At 39.1% G+C, this 20,289-nt stretch overlaps 1 non-coding gene across 1 annotated transcript; it reads right to left on the reverse strand.

The window, feature by feature from the left end:
• Positions 1 to 14,898: 14,898 nt before the first annotated feature.
• Positions 14,899 to 14,970, reverse strand: TRNAH-GUG (transfer RNA histidin (anticodon GUG)). Its single transcript has one exon. It is a non-coding gene; the product is annotated as a tRNA-His (tRNA).
• Between the last annotated feature and the right edge of the window lie 5,319 nt (positions 14,971 to 20,289).

Below are 20,289 nucleotides of genomic sequence, written 5' to 3' on the forward strand. Positions count from 1 at the left end.
ATTTAAGTTCTCAAGGTCTTTCATGATTCTTTTTTTAGATATTCTGTCTATAATTGAAAGTGCTGTTTTGAAAGCTCCTACTATTATAGAGGAGTTGTCTATTTCTTCTTTCATATTAGTCAGTATTTGTTTCATGTATTTTGAGGGTTGCTGTTAGATGCATATGTACTTACCATTGTTATGTCTTTTTGCTGAATTGACCCTTTTTTGTTCTGTAATGACCTTCTTTATCTCTTAAAACAGATTTTGATTAAAGTCCATTTTATTTAATATCAGTATGGCCACTCCTGTTCTTTTTTGTTTACTGGTTGCATGGAATATTTTTCTCCATCCTTTTATTTCAGTCTGTTTATGTCCTTATGTCTAAGATGTGTTTCTTGTACACAGGAAAAAGATGGATCATGTTTTTTTTTTATCCATTCTGCTACTCTCTGCTTTTGCATGAGGCATTTAGACCATTTACATGTAAGGTTATTATGGAAAATGAAGTGTCTACCTCACTCATTTTGCTATCTGCTTTTTGTTTTGTATCTTCTTTGTTTTTTATTCTGATGTTTCTGTTTTTGTTTGTATTTGGGTGCTTTCTTGTGATGAGCCTTTTTGTTTGTTATCTTCCTTCTTGTCTTCTGAATGTTTCTTCTTGGTGATTTCTTAGTGGTTACCACATGTTACATTACACAACTTACAATTACAACATTTAACATATGAACAACAGTTAACATACAACCTTAACATAATAAATCTATTCTTGATATGCCCCCTTCTCCCATTTCTGTTGGTGTGTCTCCTTTAACCTCAATACACAATCTGTATTCAATGATTTTACTTTGTACTTATTTTTTTAATGCTCTAGCCTTTCCATTTGAAGTGCTCCCTTGAGTAACACTTGCAAAGCTGGTCTAACCAAAAAAAAAAAAAAAAAATTGCTGTCAAGTCAATTCCAACTCATAGTGACTGTATAGGACAGAGTAGAACTGCTCCATAGGGTTTCCAAGGAGTGGCTGGTAGATTTGAACTGCCGACCTTTTAGTTAGCACCCAAGCTCTTAACCACTATGCCACCAGGGTCCAAAACTGGTCAGGTAGTGGCAAATTCCCAGATCTTCTGTTTGTTTGGGAATATCTTGATTTCCCCTTCGTTTTTGAATGACAACTTTCTTGGCTAAAGAATTTGGGGTCATTTTGTTATCTTTTTTTGTTTTGCTTTAAATTTTGTACTCTGTTTATTGTGGGAAAATTTTCTGATTGGGTGCCCTGGTGGCACAGCAGCCAAATGCCCAGTTGTCTACCAGAAGGCTGGGGTCCACACCCCTTAGCCTCTCCAAGGGAGAAAGACAAGGTAGACCACCTCCACAAAGACTCACAACTCTCAGATCCCCATGGGGTAGCTCCCCTCAGCCTGCAGTTTCACTGTTAGTCAGAATGACCCAGCAGCCAGAGGACTTGGTATCTTCTCCTGAGAACAACTAGATGGCACCCTTATCCCTAGGTTTTCTTCGGTGCTGGTTCAGGAGTTCTGGATGCTTGGTCTCTGGAATTCAATATGCATGTGCAGGAGGGGGTGGTTTAGCTATTCACAGATGCTGACATAAATAGTGGGGCTCAACTTTCCTGTGGTGTCGGTGAGAGGCTATGTTTTTCCCTCACTGGCACACCTGCACAGGCACTCCCGCGGTGTCCCACTGTGGACCTTTCCTACTTCGCCTGTCAGTCTAAAATAGTCCCCTTGCCCTGCTGCCCTTGCAGTTCCTCTTGGTCCTAATGTCCATCTTTCTATAGGCTTAGATTCAACAGCACTCTCATGCAGCACCATGCTCTCCCCTTGACCCTTCCTAATTGTGTCACCCTTGAGCTCCCACAGCCAATTTGTGCTGTCTTAAAAAAATATTCAGGCTAGAGCTTCCTCAGATTAGCTTCTTTTCTGTATTCACTGTTTGGGGTATTACCCAGCCCCATCCCAAAATCGCTGTGATGAGAGAGCAGTCTCATTGTTAGAGTGTAGGATCTCCTGGCTTCTGGGCTGACCCCATTTCTCTCTCTGGCTTCTGGACTCACCCAGACTCTCCAATGTCTCGGCTGCTGTCCACAATTCTGAAATTTCAGTCTGTGCTTGTTTTTATTCATTGTCCAGTGTGTTAGTTGCTGGGGGAGTAAATGGAAGCATCCACTGACTTTGCATCTTGCTCCGCCTGTGTGCATTCTCCTTGATGATAAAGTAAAAATGTTAAGGCTTGAATTTTTGTTGCCTGGAATTTTTCTGACTACCCAAATGATCTTCCTGCTAGAACAAAAAGGAATGCTGGAAAGTATTTAAATCTACACATATTCAAATTTATTACTGAGCTAACAAGAAGCAAAGAATCTTCAAAAGCTAAAAACTTAGTGACAGTAGGAATCAGACAGTGCAGAGGAGATGGAGTTTGTCCAGAAAGCATCTGCTGAACCACTGTAGTGTGGAGCCTGGGTTGTCGTGGCCTGTGGGCATGCATATTAGTAGATAAAGCCTTGGCCCACATCACACCAGGTGGGGACTTCATTAGATTATTCCCCTCCACCCTCAAAATCAGCACTACAAAGAACTACACCTCTGATGGTAGAGTCAACTAGTAGTAAACCTGTCCAACTCTTACTCCCTAAGGGAACTGCAAGGACATTTTCCCCTCTTGAACCTTGGCACCGGGTAATGGAGGGAACTTTATTTTCTCTAAGAATTCATAACCAGCCCTCACATGAGTTTGCATCCTGAATTGATACCACTTAAGTTGTCCATAATCATCTCCAGCTGAGAATTTCATATAATGTGCCGTGGTGATGACTCATGGTACCTGGCAGGAAAAAAAAAGAAAAAAAAAAAAACCATAAATGCTCCCTAGACCAGCTCATCTTAAATTCTCATGTTCATGGGGTTGTGATTAAAATGCAGATTGTGATTCAGTAAGCCTGGGGGGAGGGACTCGACATTCGGCACTTCTCACTATCTCATAGGTGACACAGATGCTGTTGGTCCATGGACCACACTCTGAGTGCTCTCAGAGAACCACCTTCAACTCTGAGCAGTTCCACAGAAAACATTCTAAGGATATGAAAATACAATTGATAATTTCAAAACACAAAAGAAAACAAAAGCCAGTAGGAACAAGAGAGATAATTAGATCATCAATCACTTCAGGTATTAAAATTATCCCACTCGGAACCATAAAATGGAAGTTTAATTTAAAATAATCCATGCTGAAGAGAAGATTTTCAAAGTTCTTCATAAAACAAAACAAATTACTTCCCCCCTCCAAAAAAAATTTAACTACTGACTTCATAGCGAAAACAATGGAAAGCATATTTTCAATGTTCTGGGGGAGAATAATAGCTGTTCTAGATTTTCATGTTGAAATAAATTATTTTTCATAATGAGAACAAAATAAAGATATTTTCAGAAGTATAAAAACAGTAAGAGTTTATTACCAATAGACTTTCACTAAACGAAATTCTAGAGGATGTATTTCCAGCAGAAGGAGTATGATTTCAGATAGAAATTTTATGAAGCAAGGAGGAATAATTAACAAGAAGTTTTTTTTTTTTTTAAAAAAAAGAAATATAATGCATGATAATAATTACAAAAATGAGGGGGGAGATAATTGGGCTTATTGTGTTTAAAATCCTTCTAATGTCTGGACCAAGGAGGCCTGGTGGCTTAATGGTTAAGTGCTCAGCTGCTAACTGAAAGGTTGGTGGTTCAAACCCCCCCCTCCCCCCCACCGTGGCTCCATGGGAGAAAGACTTGGCGATCTGCTCCTGTAAAGATTATAGCCTAGAAAACCATATGGGGCAGTTCTACTCTGTCACATGAGGTTGCTAAGAGTTGAAAATCAACTCAATATCATCTAACAACAGCAAAATTTTCTGAAGCATGTGCAAAGATACTGGTAAATTTTCAAGTTTGATAAGTTAGTTCTTATTTTTAATTTCTAAGGAATCCAATAAAAGGAGAGAGGCAGAATGCATAACTTTGTGTAGAACAAAATGGAAAAAATTAATGAAATTAATGAAAAAAATTAATTTAAAAGAAGCAAGACAGGCTGGGTGAAGTAACATAAAATGTGACCTACATACAAAGCAGAAAACACCATAAATACATAAATCCAAATATAATAGTAGAAATAGATGCAGACGCAATAGTAATTACAGTAGATTAAAATAGATTAAGTGTTTCAGACAGAGATCATCAGACAGGAGAAAAGTAAAAAAAGAAACATCTAGTTGAGTGGTTCTTAAAGTGCGGTCCCTGGAACTGCAGTATCAGCATCACCTGGGAAATTGTTAGAAAGACAAATTCTTAAGCGTTGCCACCAGACTTACTAAATTAGAATTTCTGATGGTGGGTCCCAGGAACCTGTGGGTTAACCTGTGATTCTGATGCACACTAAAGTTTGAGAACCACTGCTCTAGCTGTATGCTGTTTATAAAAGTCATGTCTAAAATATAAATCGAGAAGTCTGAAAGGAAAATGGTCAATATACACCAGGTAATATGAACAACAAGAACAAAGAGAGTGTAGCTCTAGTAAGATCAGCTAAAGTAGACTCAGGTGAAAAACCTTTATGAAAGTTAGACTTCTTCATTAGTCAGCCAATTCACCAAATTTCCATGGCTTCAAACAACACGCACTTGTTACTTGTTGGCAGAGGTAGTTGGCAATTTTAGCTTCCCCACTTCTGTTCCACATGTTTTCTCATTCTGGGACCCACACTAAAAATGTAGTCCGTATTTAGCAGGGCTTCAACCTGTGCATTCTGGTTCTACCTCCTACTGAGAATTTGCATTTTTAACAAGTTCCCTGCTGAGAATTTGCATTTCTAACAAGTTCCCAAGAGGTTACACATAAGAATCAACTGGCCCTAAGAATCATCATTTTAAATAAGTTCCATATGTAACCCAAGATGTACGATCAACTATTAGTGATAGAGTGGTAGAGAAAATCTTTGAATTCCTAGGGTGAATAGGGATCCAGGGACGGTCAGAAATGAGAAAGGAAAAGGAAGAGAAGAGCCAGGGATATAGTGTGAGGTAGGGGTAATAGGTGAAATGAAGTGGCCAGTGGACAATTACTGGTAGTGCAGAATGTAAAAGACTTTTATGAACAGGGGTATCTATAGTCCACGTGAAATTGTTTCCATGGCTGCACGATCATTCCCAAAACTTGTCATTTCAAACCTAAATAAAATCTGTTGCATGCAGACATACATTGTGAATGCGTTTTGGTTTTGTTTCTTGAGTGTTGATAGAAATGGGTTCCACATGTATGTTAAAGTGGGGCAACATGTAGGTTGTTGTTGGGCACCATGGAGTCGATTCTGACTCATAGTGACCCAATGTGACAGAGTAGAACTGCCCCATAAGATTTTCTTGGCTATAATGTTTATGGAAGTAGATTGCCAGGTCTTCTGCAGAGCCACTGGGTGGGTTCAAACTGCCAACCTTATGGTTAACAGCTAACTGCTTAACTGTTGAACCACCAGGGCTCCTTATCAGGTAGGCTAACAGGCGCTAAATATATACGATGGCAAGTCAATCTCCTTTGGCAGATCTGGTATCTCAGAAGAATATATTGAGAAAGCAAGTATACCTGGACTCCTCACATATCTTTCTGAAGGGGAAACAGGCTTTGTGAGGCCAAACATGGGTGCTCCCTTGTGGTCCTCTAGTTCACTACAGTTTGTATTCTTATGTAAGCCCCTGGCACGGAGCCACCATTCTCCACCACCACTATAAAACCCCTACCCTCCCACTGCAGAGATCTACTTTGGTCCTGTTACACCAAGGAATTGCCTTGTATATAAGTATCCCTAATAAACTTTGCTGCCACCCTGGAGTTACCCATCTCTTTCTTCAGTCTCTTGGCACCCATCATTTTCGAAGGCAAATTTCATGCTACTGGTCCATGCCCAGACACTTTAATATTCTTCTGAGGATATAATGGCAATATGAGCAAATTTACCCTGCTCTGAAGAGTTAGAAACACCCCAGATGACATCTGGTTCCACAGTTTCTGTGCCAACACTGGTAGTACACAGCAGGTGTTCAGTGTATGCTTGTTGACTTGACTTTACCAAGTCCTGATCTTCATTTCCAAGAAGGATATAAGATTTGAGATCTAGGCATGTGACTTGTCTGAGAGTAATAAGGATGATGCTCACTTTCTATGGATAACCAAGTTTGAGGACCTGATCACACATTTAAAATGTATAACTTATTTCATTTTAGTAATGCTCTGTTTCTTGCAACCATCTCAGATCAAATTCTGCCTTTACTGTTATCCATCTTCAGGTTATTCAAGGATTCAATCACAAAGCAAGACTTACACTATATCCTAAGTCTGCCAGCAGCAAGTGTTAAGCAATACAAAGTACCAGATAATCAACTTAGAGTAATAACTTGGATTTAAGATGCTGTTGGAAAAAGTTATGATGTAGTCAGAACTTATTCAGCCTGTTTGCTGAGTAAAACATTTTTTTTTTTTTTTCTGAGTAGAAGGAAAATGAAGTCAGTTTTTGTTCTTCCTGGAATCTATCCTGTAAACTGCAACATAAAAATAAAATTGAATTTCAATTTCAGATTTCCTGCTTGAAGAATCTCATATCTTTGGCAAAGCTTTGTATTCCTAGGTAGCATCATAGGTAAGAAAACACAAACTATAGAGGCACAGGCTGCTGTTTAATATTTATGGTGAGCTCATATCCAACATTGGCCTTAAGGGTAGAGCATATATGGTTAAGAATCAACCCAAACCCAGAAGTTATTCTTTACTATGGCCCAAATTTGAAAAAAAAAGCTAATCATAAAAATTCAGTAGAAGTGAACAAAAGTAACTTTGTGTTTAAATTATTTAATATAAGCTAAATATTATCCTGATTCTACCAAATATTGAAAATCTAGAAAATACCAGCGTGACATCCAGTTTAACATTCTCAGTACAATTCCCTATTCCATGTTGTTGTTGTTGTTAGTTGTCATTGAGTTGGTTCCAACTATAGAGACCCTGTGTCCAACAGAACAAAACACTGCCTGGTCCTGCACCATCCTGACAATCATTGTTATGCTTGAGCCCATTGTTGCAGCCACTGTGTCTATCCATCTCATTGAGGGTCTGCCTCTTTTTTGCTGACCCTCTACGAAGCATGATGTCCTTCTCCAGGGACTTATCCCTCCTGATAACACGTCCAAAGTATGTGAGACCAAGTCTCACCATCCTTGCTTCTAATGAGCATTCTAGCTGTACTTCTTCCAAGACAGATTTTTTTTTTGTTCTTTCAACAGTCCATGGTATATTCAATACTCTTCGCCAACACAATAATTCGAAGGCATAATTTCTTCTTTGGTCTTCCTTATTCATTGTGCAGCTTTCACATGCATATGAGGTGATTGAAAACACCTTATTCCATATCCTATGAAATTTCAAAGCTCACATCACAGTTTCTAAGAGTCTTAAAGAGCTTGTGGTTTCTTTCATTTCTGAATTTCTTTTTTCATCTATACAAATTTCATACCATGTCATGTTGACCTAGACATAAAAGATATCCCCTTTGTGATGGTTAAGGTTGTGTGTCAACTTCGCTGGTCATCTGAACTCCGGTTCTTGGGACTTGAGCCAGCAGCTTTCTGTTTTACCTGCCAATCTTGGATTTGTCAGCCCCTGCAGCTCCGTGAGTCAGGAGAAGCCTCCAGCCTGATGCCTGACCCACGAACTTGGGACTTTTCATCCTCTACAACCATGTGAACAACTTCCTTGATATAACTATCTCTCTCTCTATATATATATGTATATATATACATATATGCATTTATATGTATATATACATATACATACATACATATATACATATGTGTGTGTATATATATATATACACACATACTTCATTGGTTTTGCTTCTTCTAGAGAACTCAGCCTAAGACACCCTTATTGATTTCCACAAAACACTATTTAAAAAAAAAGTACGAAAACAATACATTCATACAAAGCATGTAGTTTTACTCCTGATTTGAAATGTTTGGAATGGAATCCTTGGAATCACACTAGACACATCCACAAAACAAATTGAATTATTAACGTAATCTTTATGGATTTTTCTCCCTTCCCTGTCTTACTTCCCACATCCCAGGCCTCCTGGGACCACCTACCAAATTCCTATCTTGGGTTCTAGTTTTGGAGAAACCCAATTTAAGAAAATTATCCTATTTCATAGGTAGGTACTATAGGTAGAGTTATGCGAAGTAAATGAGGTCATTTATAGAAACCAACAGAGCAGTGCCTGGCACTTACTAAGCCTTCAACAAAATAGCTGGAACTCATGAAATCAGTAAGGTAACTCAGATACTTCATGTTTCATTCTATGATTTTCCATTCAAGATTCAAATTTGAGGAAGAGCATGTGATTAGATTAGATTGTGTCACTTGTCTAGCCGAAGTCCGTGACTGACAGCTCTATAAGTATGACATGGGGTAGGAACAGATTGTACCACTTATTAAGGAAGGAGCAGCTGGGAAGACAAAAATCGCCTTCCCACTGGAGTTCTGAACCCTAATTTATGTATGAAGAAATAAAGATTCAGAAAGATCCTAGGATTTGCCAAAGTTGCACAGCCACCAGATGAATGAGCAGAGATTGGGTCAATCTCTTTTTTCCCAAATACAGTATACTTTCTTCTACAATATTAGGGAAAAAAAAGAGTAAAGATGGTGATTTGGCACTGACTTCACTTATAAGCCTGAAAATGTACTTAATGAACCTATACCTTGCAGACATTAGTGAAATTGCTTTTTATTTGCCCTATTTTGCTTCAAATGAATTTGAGATAAAATAAGCTATTGATTTTCCAAATCTTCTGCAAGTCATTTGTGAAAAATAAATACCAAGATAAGATTTACAGCCAGGCTTTAAAATGTTGACAATCAACAAATATTAAAGTGATCCTTACCACTAAATAAATCCTTTGGGCATGGAGAATGTATGGCAAGAAGTTACTAAGGTATATGCCAAGGCAAACTGAGTGGACTGGAATTAAGAAGGGGAAAAGAGCTGCATTGTGAGGGGCAGAGAAACAAAATATAGCATTGCAGTGAAATGTGTTTAAATTCCAGCTAGAGGAGGAAAAATATGACATACAACAACCAGTTATAGTTCATTTTATTATTATTATTATTATCGTGTGAGAACTCTGGGATACTTAAGACCAAGAAATTGTTCCAATGAGCAGTGGGAATCGGACCAGTGGCCCCAATTATGACCAAATGGTATAGTTTGGTAGTTATGTGCTGTGGAAAAAAGACAGTTGGGTCTCCATAAATCACCCCAAATATCCCCATTCTTGACAGCACCACCAGTGGAGGGATTATTTTTTAATTCAAGGTATAGTACTACAAACATGTAAAAGGACTTTTGCCTGTTCAGGGAACAGGCACCATATATAAATCTAAAATAGTATATTCCCTGAGAAATAATCCAACTTTTAGCACATAAAAACTTTCTGGATCCCAATAACAAATGTCACCAGTTAAGGTAAAATTACATATTTCTATAGCTCGATATAGCAAAGGAACTTTTGTAAAATAAATTATGGGGCTATGACCCCATTTCACAACCTACCTACAATAAATTCACCTTATAAATTCCCCCAAACAACATCAGATACTAAAATCCCTTAGAAAGATGGTTAAAGTGACCTTCCTTGGTAATCAGACGCCATTATTTTTAGGACACGTTTTCCAGAAAAGTTTTCTGTGTTTTTGCAATAAAGAAAATAATTTTGACCTTTGTATACCTAAGTTTGTAAAAGAAATCTATTTCTAGCTATAAATGAGACTTTGGAAGAACTTTTTGCTGTGGCACTTGTTTTCTACTGACTTGGCAGTTAAGAGATAGTTTTGATCTGTGTTGAACCTGAGCTGTCACAATTTTTCAGTTAGATTTTAGATAATTATGTATGCTTTCTTTTTAATGCAAAGGATAGCTAAATATATTTGTATTCCTTTTAGAGGTCGGGAAAGAAATCTTGCCAAAACACCATAGTAGCACCTTAATTAACCCAATTAAGAGGGACTTGAAGAGGTTTACATTTAGGATTTTGGCTAAACAAAAAGTTAATCGTGAATTCAATTTTATCCCCATTTTTTAAATTAAAATACTGTAAAATCTACTACTGTAATAAATCCATTGTGGTGAAACACTAGACCATTTCCTTTTAGTATAGTGCAAGAGTATCAGGTAGAAACATACAAGTTTGAGTTTAATTGATATTTATCCAAAATAATGCTTCAGAAAATTTTGAAAAATTTTAATAATATAGCTCACACTTACATTGTACTTCCTATGTCCCAGTTATTTTTCTGAGATGTATATGTATTCACATTTATGCACCAACCACTAATACCAAAGATGAGGAAATGGAAGATTTTTATCAACTTCTGCAGTCTGAAGTTGATCAAATGTGCCATCGAGATGCATTGATACTTCCTGGTAATTGGAATGTGAAAATTAGAAACAAAGAAGAAGGAATGGTAATTGGAAAACATGGCCTTGGTGACAGAAACAAAGCCAGAGGTCGCATGATAGAATTTTGCAAGACCAAAAACTTCTTCACTGTAAATACTTTCTTTCAACAACATAAATGGTGACTATACACGTGGACCTTGGCAGATGGAAAACACGGGAATCAAATCGACTACATCTACGGAAAGAGACAATGGAGAATCTCAGCGTCATAAGTCAAAACAAGGCCAGGGGCAGACTTTGGAATGGATCATCAGTTGCTCATATGCAAGTTCAAGTTGAAGCTGAAGAAAACTAGAGCAAGTCCACGAGAATCAAAATACGACCTTGAGTATATCCCACTTGCATTTAGAGACCACCTCAAGAATAGATGTGACACATTGAACACTAACGACCAAAGACCAGACGAGTTGTGGAATAACATCAAGGACATCATACATGAAGAAAGCAAGACGTCATTAAAAACACTGGAAAGAAAGAAAAGGCCAAAATGAATGTCAGAAGAGACTCTGAAACTTGCTTTTGAACATTGAGTAGCTAAATCAAATGGAGGAAATGATGAAGTAAAAGAGCTAAACAGAAGACTTCAAAGGGCGGCTCGAGAAGACAAAGTATTATAAAGAAATGTACAAAGACCTGGAGTTAGAAAACCAAAAGTGAAGAACATGCTCAGCATTTCTCAAGCTGAAAGAACTGAAGAAAAACTTCTAGCCTCAAGTTGCAATATTGGAGGATTCTATTGGCAAAATGTTGAATGATGCAGGAAAGCATCGAAAGAAGATGGAAGAAATACACAGAGTCACTGTACCAAAAAGAAATGGTTGACGTTCAACTATTTCAGGACGTAGCATATGATCAAGAACTGATGATACTGAAGGAAGAAGTCCAAGCTGTGCTGAAGTGAATGGCAAAAAATAAGGCTCCAGGAACTGATGGAATGCCATTTCACATGTTTCAATAAACGGATGCAGCACCGGAGGTGCTCACTCATCTATGCCAAGAAATTTGGAAGGCAGCTTACCTGGCCAACCAGTTAGAGGAGATCCATATTTGTGCCCATTCCAAAGAAAGGTGATCCAACAGAATGCAGAAACTATCAAACAATATCATCAATATCACACATAAGTAAAATTTTGCTGAAGATCTTTCAAAAGCAGTCGCAGCAGTACATCGACAGGGAACTGCCAGAAATTCAAGCTGGATTCAGGAGGGAACATGAAATGAGGGATATCATTGCTGATGTCAGATGGATCCTGGCTGAAAGCAGAGAATACCAGAAAGATGTTTACCTGTGTTTTACTGACTATGCAAAGGCATTCGACTGTGTGGATCATAACAAATTATGGATAACATTGAGAAGAATCATAATTCCAGAACACTTAATTGTGCTCATGAGGAACCTGTACATAGACCAAGAGGCAGTCATTCAAACACAAGGGGATACTGCATGGTTTAAAGTCAGGAAAGTTGTGTGTGTGTCAGGGTTGTATCCTTTAACCATACTTATTCAGTCTGTATGCTGAGCAAATACTGCTGGACTATATGAAGAAGAATATGGCATCAGGATTGGAGGAAAACTCATTAACAACCTGTGATATGCAGATGACACAACTTTGCTTGCTGAAAGTCAAGAAGGCTTGAAGCACTTACTGATGAAGATTAAAGACTATAGCTTTCAATATGGATTGCACCTTAACATAAAATAAGAATCCTCACAACTAGACCAATAAGCAACATCATGCTAAATGGAGTAAATATTGAAGTTGTCAAGGATTTCATTTTATTTGGATCCACAATCAACGTCCATGGAAGCAGCAGTCAGGAAATCAAAAGATGTACTGCACTGGGCAAATCTGCAGCTGAAGACCTCCTTAAAGTGTTCAAAAGCAAAGATGTCACTTTGAGGACTAAGGTGCACCTGACCCAATCCATGTTATTTTTGATTGCCTCATATGCATGCAAAAGCTGGACAATGAATAAGGAAGAGCAAATAATTGATGCCTTTGAATTATGGTTTTTGTGAATAATATTGAATATAGCATGGACTGCCATAAGAATGATCAAATCTGTCTTGGAAGAAGTACAACAAGAATGCTCCTTAGAAGCAAGGATGGCGAGACTTCACCTCACATACTTTGGACATGTTTTCAGGAGCGATCGGTCCCTGGAGAAGGACATCGTGCTGGGTAAAGTAAAGGGTCAGTGAAAAAGAGGAAGACCCTCATCGAGATGGATTGACACAGTGGCTGCAACAGTGGGCTCAAGAATAACAATGATTGTGAGGATGGCGCAGGACTGGGCAGTGTTTCATTCTGTTGTCCATTTGGGTCTCTATGAGTTGGAACAGACTCAATGGCACCTAACAACAACAACATTTGTGTATATGTATACCTATGTATATATTAATGTATTTAATCCCTATACCATTCTGGGAAGCAGGTATTAACATCCCCATTTAGAGATAAGAAAACTGAGGCATTGAGAAGTCAAGCAACCTACCTAAGACTACACAGTTAGTGGATGGAAGAACCAGGTTGGGAAGCTGGACAGATCCCCACCAGAGCCTGTGTTCCTAACCATCACACTGTATGGCCCTAAGGACATGTTGGTCTGTGATTATTTAGCTTTTTCTTCTAGTAGGAAAATAGTTAAAAGCAAAAATGGCAACTTCTGGGTAAGTGAAGTGCTGTGGTTAGCTACTGCGTGATACATTGTTATTGTTAGGTGATGTCAAGTTGGTTCTGACTCATAGTGACTCATACAACAGAATAAAACACTGCCTGGTCCTGCACCATCTTCACAATCATTGCTATGTTTGAGGCCATTGATGAAGCCACTGTCATATTTTGAGTGTCATCCAACCTGAGGGGCTCATCTTCCGGCACTGTATCAGACAATGTTCCACTGCTATTCATAAGGTTTTCACTGGCCAACTTTTTCATAAGTAGATCACCAGGTCTCTCTAGTCTGGAAGCTCTGCTGAAACCTGTCCACCACCGATGACCCCACTGGTACGTGAAATACCGGTGGCATAGCTTCCAACATCACAGCAGCATGTAAGCTACCACAGAGCGACAAACTGACCGGTGAGTGGTGGAGTGTGCAACAGAGTGGGTATGAATTCAATTTCTTTTCCTTTGGTAATCAGCTTCATGACCTTGGGCAAGTCACTTTGGGCCTCAGTATTCTGTCTCTTGCCGTAAATTAAAGGGATTAGTCTCGACCTGAGCTGTCCAGTATGGTAGCCACCAGCCTCATGTGACTACTGAGCACTTGAAACGTGGCCAGTTCAAACTGAGGTGTGCAGGAAATGTAAAACACACACTGTATTTCAAAGCCTTAGTATGAAAAAAAGAATATTGACTATATCATGGACTGCCAAAAGAACAAACCTGTCTTGGAAGAAGTACAACCAGAATGCTCCTTAGAGGCAAGGATAGCGAGACTACGTCTTAAGTATTTTGGACATGTTGTCAGGAGAGATCAGTCCCTGGAGAAGGACTTCATGCTTGGTAAAATACAGGGTCAGCAAAAGAGAGGAAGGCCCTCAACGAGATGAATTGACACAGTGGCTGCAACAACGAGCTCAAGCATAACAACAATTGTGGGCATGGCCAATGGGCTCAAGCATAACAACAATTGTGGGCATGGTGCAGGACCAGGCAACATTTTGTTTTGCTGTACATAGGGTTGCTATGAGTTAGAACTGACTTGACGGCGCTGAACAACAACGATAGTATGTAAAAAATAGTAAAATATCTCAATATTTTTATATTGATTGTGTGTTAAAATGTAATATTTTGGATGTATGAGTGAAATGAAATATATTCTTAAAACTAATTTCACCTTTATTTCTTTCAACATGGCTACTAGAAAAAATTAAATTCCATACGTGATTCACCTGTGTGGCTCCCGTTATATTTATTTGGGATTGTAGTGGTTGAACCAGAAGTTCTCTATCTACTTGCCTATTGGTACTTCTAGGTGAAAACAACCCTACAGGCACAGCCATGGAGAAGAACAATTCGAGAAACATTAGCTTTAATCCCATTATTGTCTCACATGCTGAAGAAAAGTTTAGAATGCAAGTGCATGACATTGACATTACCAAAATAATGCAAGTCCACTCCAAGTCATTAAAAAAAGTTAAACATTTGCAAATGTTGCCGTATGTTACCCATTACCATCAAGTCAATTCCAACTCGTAACGGCCCTATAGGACAGAGTAGAACTGCTCCATAGGGTTTCCAAGGAGCAGCTGGTGGATTCAAACTGCTGACCTTTTGGTTAGCAGCTAAGCTCTTAACCACTACTCCACCAGGGCTCCAAAGGTAGGACTGCCAAAGCAAGTTACAACAGGATGCTGTGACTCGGGTTCGAACCAAGGTTACTGCGGCCACAATGCAGAGTACTAACCACTATACAATCACAGCCACTCTGTATGTTACTAGGAACAAATTACGCAGTCACCCTTCAAACTCAGGTGACATTCTGGTGTGTAGAGATATTATAAATGTCCTAGATATTTCTAATAACTCTCCCAGTTCTGAAATTCTGTGATTTTGTTCTGTGAGCCAAAATAGTCATGGGATTTTTATAGGTCAAAATGGAGAAGTATAAAAACGCAAAGGTAGAACACACAACATATTTGTAGGTCAGAAAGAGTCAGGAGTACTGTCATCTTTTTTCTCTTAAAGAGGGGCTGATGACCTGAAGAAGCTGCCAACAGTGGCCTCCCATGAGGAAGCAGATTCAAGACGATGAGATTAAATGGCCCAATAGCATCAGAGACCAGCATTTCTCTAGAGGTTTTACAGTTCTGCCACTGGGTTTGCTGGCCTTCACAAACATTAGGACTGTTTACACCTGCACCCAGATATGGCAAGAGCAGCTGCTCTCCAAGTTTTCATTGTTCATGCTTGTTGGATGAAAGAAACCTCAAGCAGGTGTCCCTGCAAGCCTGGGAAATAGGCTGGTATTTCGCTCTTGCCCCTGGGTTACTGTGAGTCGGGTGGTAAAGATCAGGGTCAGATTAAATATCCTCCCTCTTGATAACATATCCCCTTTAAGATATTGTGGAGTCGCTGGGTGACTCAAATGATTAATGTACTCAGCTGCTAACCAGAAGGTAGGAGGTTCGAGTCTGCCCAGAGGAGCCTTAGAAGAAAGGCCTGGTGATCTACTACAAAAACTCAGCCGTTGAATACAATATGGAACACAATTCTACTCTGACACACATGGGATTGCCGTGAGTCAGAACTGACTCCATGGCAACTGGTTAAAGATACTGTGTGGTGATTTATGGAATATAGAAGCTGCTGGCAATCCGAAGTAAGACAACAGTATAGGCAGTCTCTGGGTTATGCACGTCCGACTTACAGATAATTCATTCTTGCCCTTTAATGTTATGTAAATTTGTTCTCACTTTGAAATGATTGAACCAACCCCTACTCACAACAAATTCTTCATCACAATCACCTTCACTTGCTGCACTGGCAGCTTTTAAATCATTAAAAAGGCTTTGAGCCTTCCCTTGCACTAACCAAAACCAAACCCACTGCCGTAGAGTCAATTCCAACTCATTGCCACCCCGTAAGGTTTCCAAGGTTGTAAATTTCTACAGAAGTTGACTGCCACATCTTTCTCCCTTGGAGCTGCTGGTGGTTTCAAACCACCAACGTTTTGGTTAGCAGTTGATCACTTTAACCACTGTGCCACCAGGGCTCCTCTCTTGCATGATTGACCGGGGGTTTGGTTCTGATTTACCTACAAACACAACTTTTAAAGACACAGGAAATGATCTCGTTAGTACCCTGGGGATTGCCTGTGATTCAGAAAAAAATTACATTCGTAAATTTTCTTTAGACAATATTGTGAATTTTTTTGTCACCAAATCCATGCAGTATACTCCAAATATGTATCACATAAAAGTTAGGTTTATCTCATAACGGGAAGCCAGGATCCAAATAGAGTGGAAACTTTTTGAAAAGCCCTTTTCTTCCCCCAGACTTTTCCTCTCATCCTTTAAATCATAAGACCAAGACATAATAACACTGTGGGAGCATCCAAGCTCTTAGCTTTCTGCATTTAAGGGAGTAACATGATCATATCGTGGTTCTCAAAGTGTGGCCCCTGGATCGGCAATCTTGGCATCACTTGGGATCTTAGAAACGCAAATGCTTGAGTCTCACCCAAGACCTACTGAAAAGAAACTCAGGGGATGAAGCTCAGCAACTGTTTTATAAAGCCCTGCAGGGCATTATGCTACAGAATAAAGTCTGAGGACCTGTGCTATAGTAGATACTGCTGGTGCCAGGCCAGATTACCTTTACCAGATGGTGCAGTCATCTGTCAGTACTGCAGCTGACAGTCTGCAGCTGCAACCTCTTCCAGACAATTGCTCTTGGTTGATGGCAGTCATTTTGCCCAAAGATGGAGACATCTTTAAGGTTACACCACAACTACCACTTTATCTATAGTCTTTGATCTTCATCAGTAAGTACTTAAAGTCTTCTTTACTTGTGGCATGCAAAGTTGTGTCATCTACATATTACAGATTGTTAATGAGTCTTCCTCCAATCCTGATGCCACATTATTCTTCAAATCATCCAGTTTCTCTAATTATGTGTTCAGCATACAGATTGAGTCAGTAAGGTGAAAGGCTATAACCCTGCCCTGAACTTGAAGAAAACAAAAATTCTCACAACTGGACTAATAAATACCACCATGATAAACAGAAAAAAAAATTGAAGTTGTTAAAGTTTCATTCTTGTGATCATTCAGGTTGTGTGTCAACTTGGCTGGGCCATGATTCTCAGTGGTTTGGCAGTTGTGATGCAGTTTGGCAGTCGTAGGATGATATGATCACTTCCATGATGAGATTTGATAGAATGTGATCACCTCCATGGTGGGATCTTCTGTGAGCAGCCGATCAGTTAAAGGTATTTTCCTTGGGGGTGTGACCTGCATCGAATATAAGTTGACTTTCTGGCAAGACTGACAGGCTTTTGCTCACTCTGGATCCTGTAGCTGGCTCTTGTTCATCTGGCCTCTAGTTCTTGGGACTTGAGCTAGCAGCTTACCTGCTGTCTTTCCTGCCAATACTGGGATTCGTTGATCCTCACAGCCTGTGAACAAGGGCCCTATTGTTTGACCTGTCCATCTTGGGTTTGCCAACTCCTGCAGCTACGTGAATCAGGAGAAGCTTCTATCCTGACCCATGGACTTGGGACATTCCAGTCTCTACAACCGAGTGAGCCATTTCCTTGATATAAATCTCTCTCTGTACATATTTATATGCTTTCCTGGTTTTGTTTCTCTAGAGAACCCACCCTAAGACAATTCTACATGGATTAACAATCAATGTCCATGGAAACAGCAGTCAAGAAATCAAGTGTTGTATCGCACTGAGCAAATTTGCTGCAAAAGATCTCTTTAAAGTTTTAAAAAGTTTTAAAAAACAAAGATATCACTTTGCTGACTAAAGTGCTACTGACCTAAGTCAAAGTCTTTTCAATCACCTCATATGCATGCAAAACCTGGACAATGAAAAAGGAAGACAGAAGAAGAATCGATGCATTCAAACTGTGGTGTTGGCAAAGAATATTGAATGTATTGTGGAATGGCAGAAGAACAAACAAATCAGAGAGCTACAGCCCACAGGTTTTTTGTGTAAATAAAGTTTTACTGGAAAACAGCTATATCCTTTCGTTAATGTATTGCTTATGGCTACTTTTGTGCTGCAGGGCGCCCTGCTGGTACAGTGGCAGTCTGCTCCAGTAGAGATTTACAGCCTCGGAAACCCTATGGGGCATTTCTACTCTGTCTTATAGGGCCACTATGAATCAGAATCGACTTGATGACAGTGGGTTAGTTTTTTGTTTTGATTTGTTTTTACTTTTGTGATACAACATCAGAGTTAAGTAGTTGTGACAGAAAGTTAGTTTAAAACCCTAAAATATTTACTACCTAACCCTTTAAGGAAAAGTTTGTTGACATCTTCCTAAGACATCAGCCAAGGTCATATGGACAAATACTGGAAGGGAAGAAAAGACCACTATTTACTGTACATGTATTATAAGTAGTGGTGTGCTAGAGCTGATTCTCATAATTTCTTTCCAACTCCACATATGATATAGTGGTTATAGATTGAAATTAGCCCAGTGGTATTATTTCCACACAGAAATTGGCAAACCAAATGTTACAATCAGAACTTTTTTTCTTTTCTGGAAATCCAGTTCTTGAGCATTTACCAGCATACCACTGATTATAAGCCAGGTGCCTTGTACATGGCACAAAAAATCAGGACTGTCTAACGGAAGGGAAGAAGAAAATGGAATTAACAGTGTTCCTGGATTGAAATGTCCCAAAATATATGTGAAAGCACTCTTAAAACAGTAGTTTAATTTTTCTTCTTCTTCTTTTTTTTTTAACCAAAAGATATAATTAGAACTGTGGTGTACTGGTGGTGGTACCAGTGGCCACACTTGCCCTCTGAGGTCTGCCTCCATGTTTTTTAACTGGCTTATGCTTGTCTCTTAAATTTCCTCTGAGTTGGGACATCACCCAGGTCTCTCTGGGTATTGCTTCAGTGTCTTCTTGTGATTGGCCTAGATATTCACAGCTTTCTTAACAGATTCTCTTGAGCATCCTTTTGGTCTCAGCATTTCTAGAATGTATGCAACTCTAAAATTTTGTTACCTCTCAGTAAACAAAATTAAAATTTTGTTAATACTAATTCCTAGTATTAATAGTCTAACAGGAATGGCTAATAGGCTCTATCTTGTTAGCACTTTATATTTGAGGGTCTTATGGTGTTCTTCATTCTCCTAAAATAAGAGAGGGGTAGGGCTCACATAAATTTATTTTTGGAGAATTCGTAGGCAGCCTATAAGAAGGCCTCCAATGGCCCTCATTTTCTGGTATTTATATCCTTGTGTAGTTCTCTCCCATGTGAGTGAGGATGATCAGTGTAACCCATGGGATATTGCAGAAATGGCAGTGCTTGACTTCCGAGGGTAGTTCATAAAAGACATGTGACTTTTGCCTTGCTCCCTTGGATCATTCATTCTGAGGGAAACCAACCACCATGTCATGAAGACATTCAAGAAGACCTCTGAAGAGACCTGTAAGGAGAGAAATTGAGGCCTCTTATCAGCACCTTAGAAATGGATCCTCCATTCCCCTTCAAATCTTCAAGTGACTGCAACCTTACTTGGTTAAGTCTCTCTTGAATCCCTGATCCACAAAAACTGAGTGAGATAATAAATACCTACTGTGTGTTAGCTGCTAAATTTTGGGGTAATTTGTTATGCAGCAATGGATAACTAATACAGGTAATATTTAACCCCTCTAATGATGGTTCGTGATTGTTCAAAATTTGAAATTATCATCTCTATCTGAAAGCCAGTAAATCCCAACAGTTATTGAGGGACAAATCCTTTCTACTCTGGTTAGCTTGCATGACTAAACAAGTTTTTTTTTTAATTTAAGAGCAAAGGAAAGTCATATTAATCTATGACTACTTCACTGCCTGAAGAGCCCAGAGATGTGCCAACTACTGCAGGTCAGGGGTAGCAATTTTGCTTAATGGTTCTGGTTTGGAATTTATTTTATTTAATCATGGTATATTATTTTGCAATTGAATTCATCTGATAAAGCTCTTCTTTGTTCTGGAGTCACTACAGACATTTATCACAGAGCTAAAATGCCCTGTGAGTTGGTAACGTTGCAGCAAGCCCTGTCACCAAGAT

Source organism: Trichechus manatus, unplaced genomic scaffold (assembly GCF_000243295.1).
Source record: "Trichechus manatus latirostris isolate Lorelei unplaced genomic scaffold, TriManLat1.0 scaffold00042, whole genome shotgun sequence".
NCBI lineage: Eukaryota > Metazoa > Chordata > Mammalia > Sirenia > Trichechidae > Trichechus > Trichechus manatus.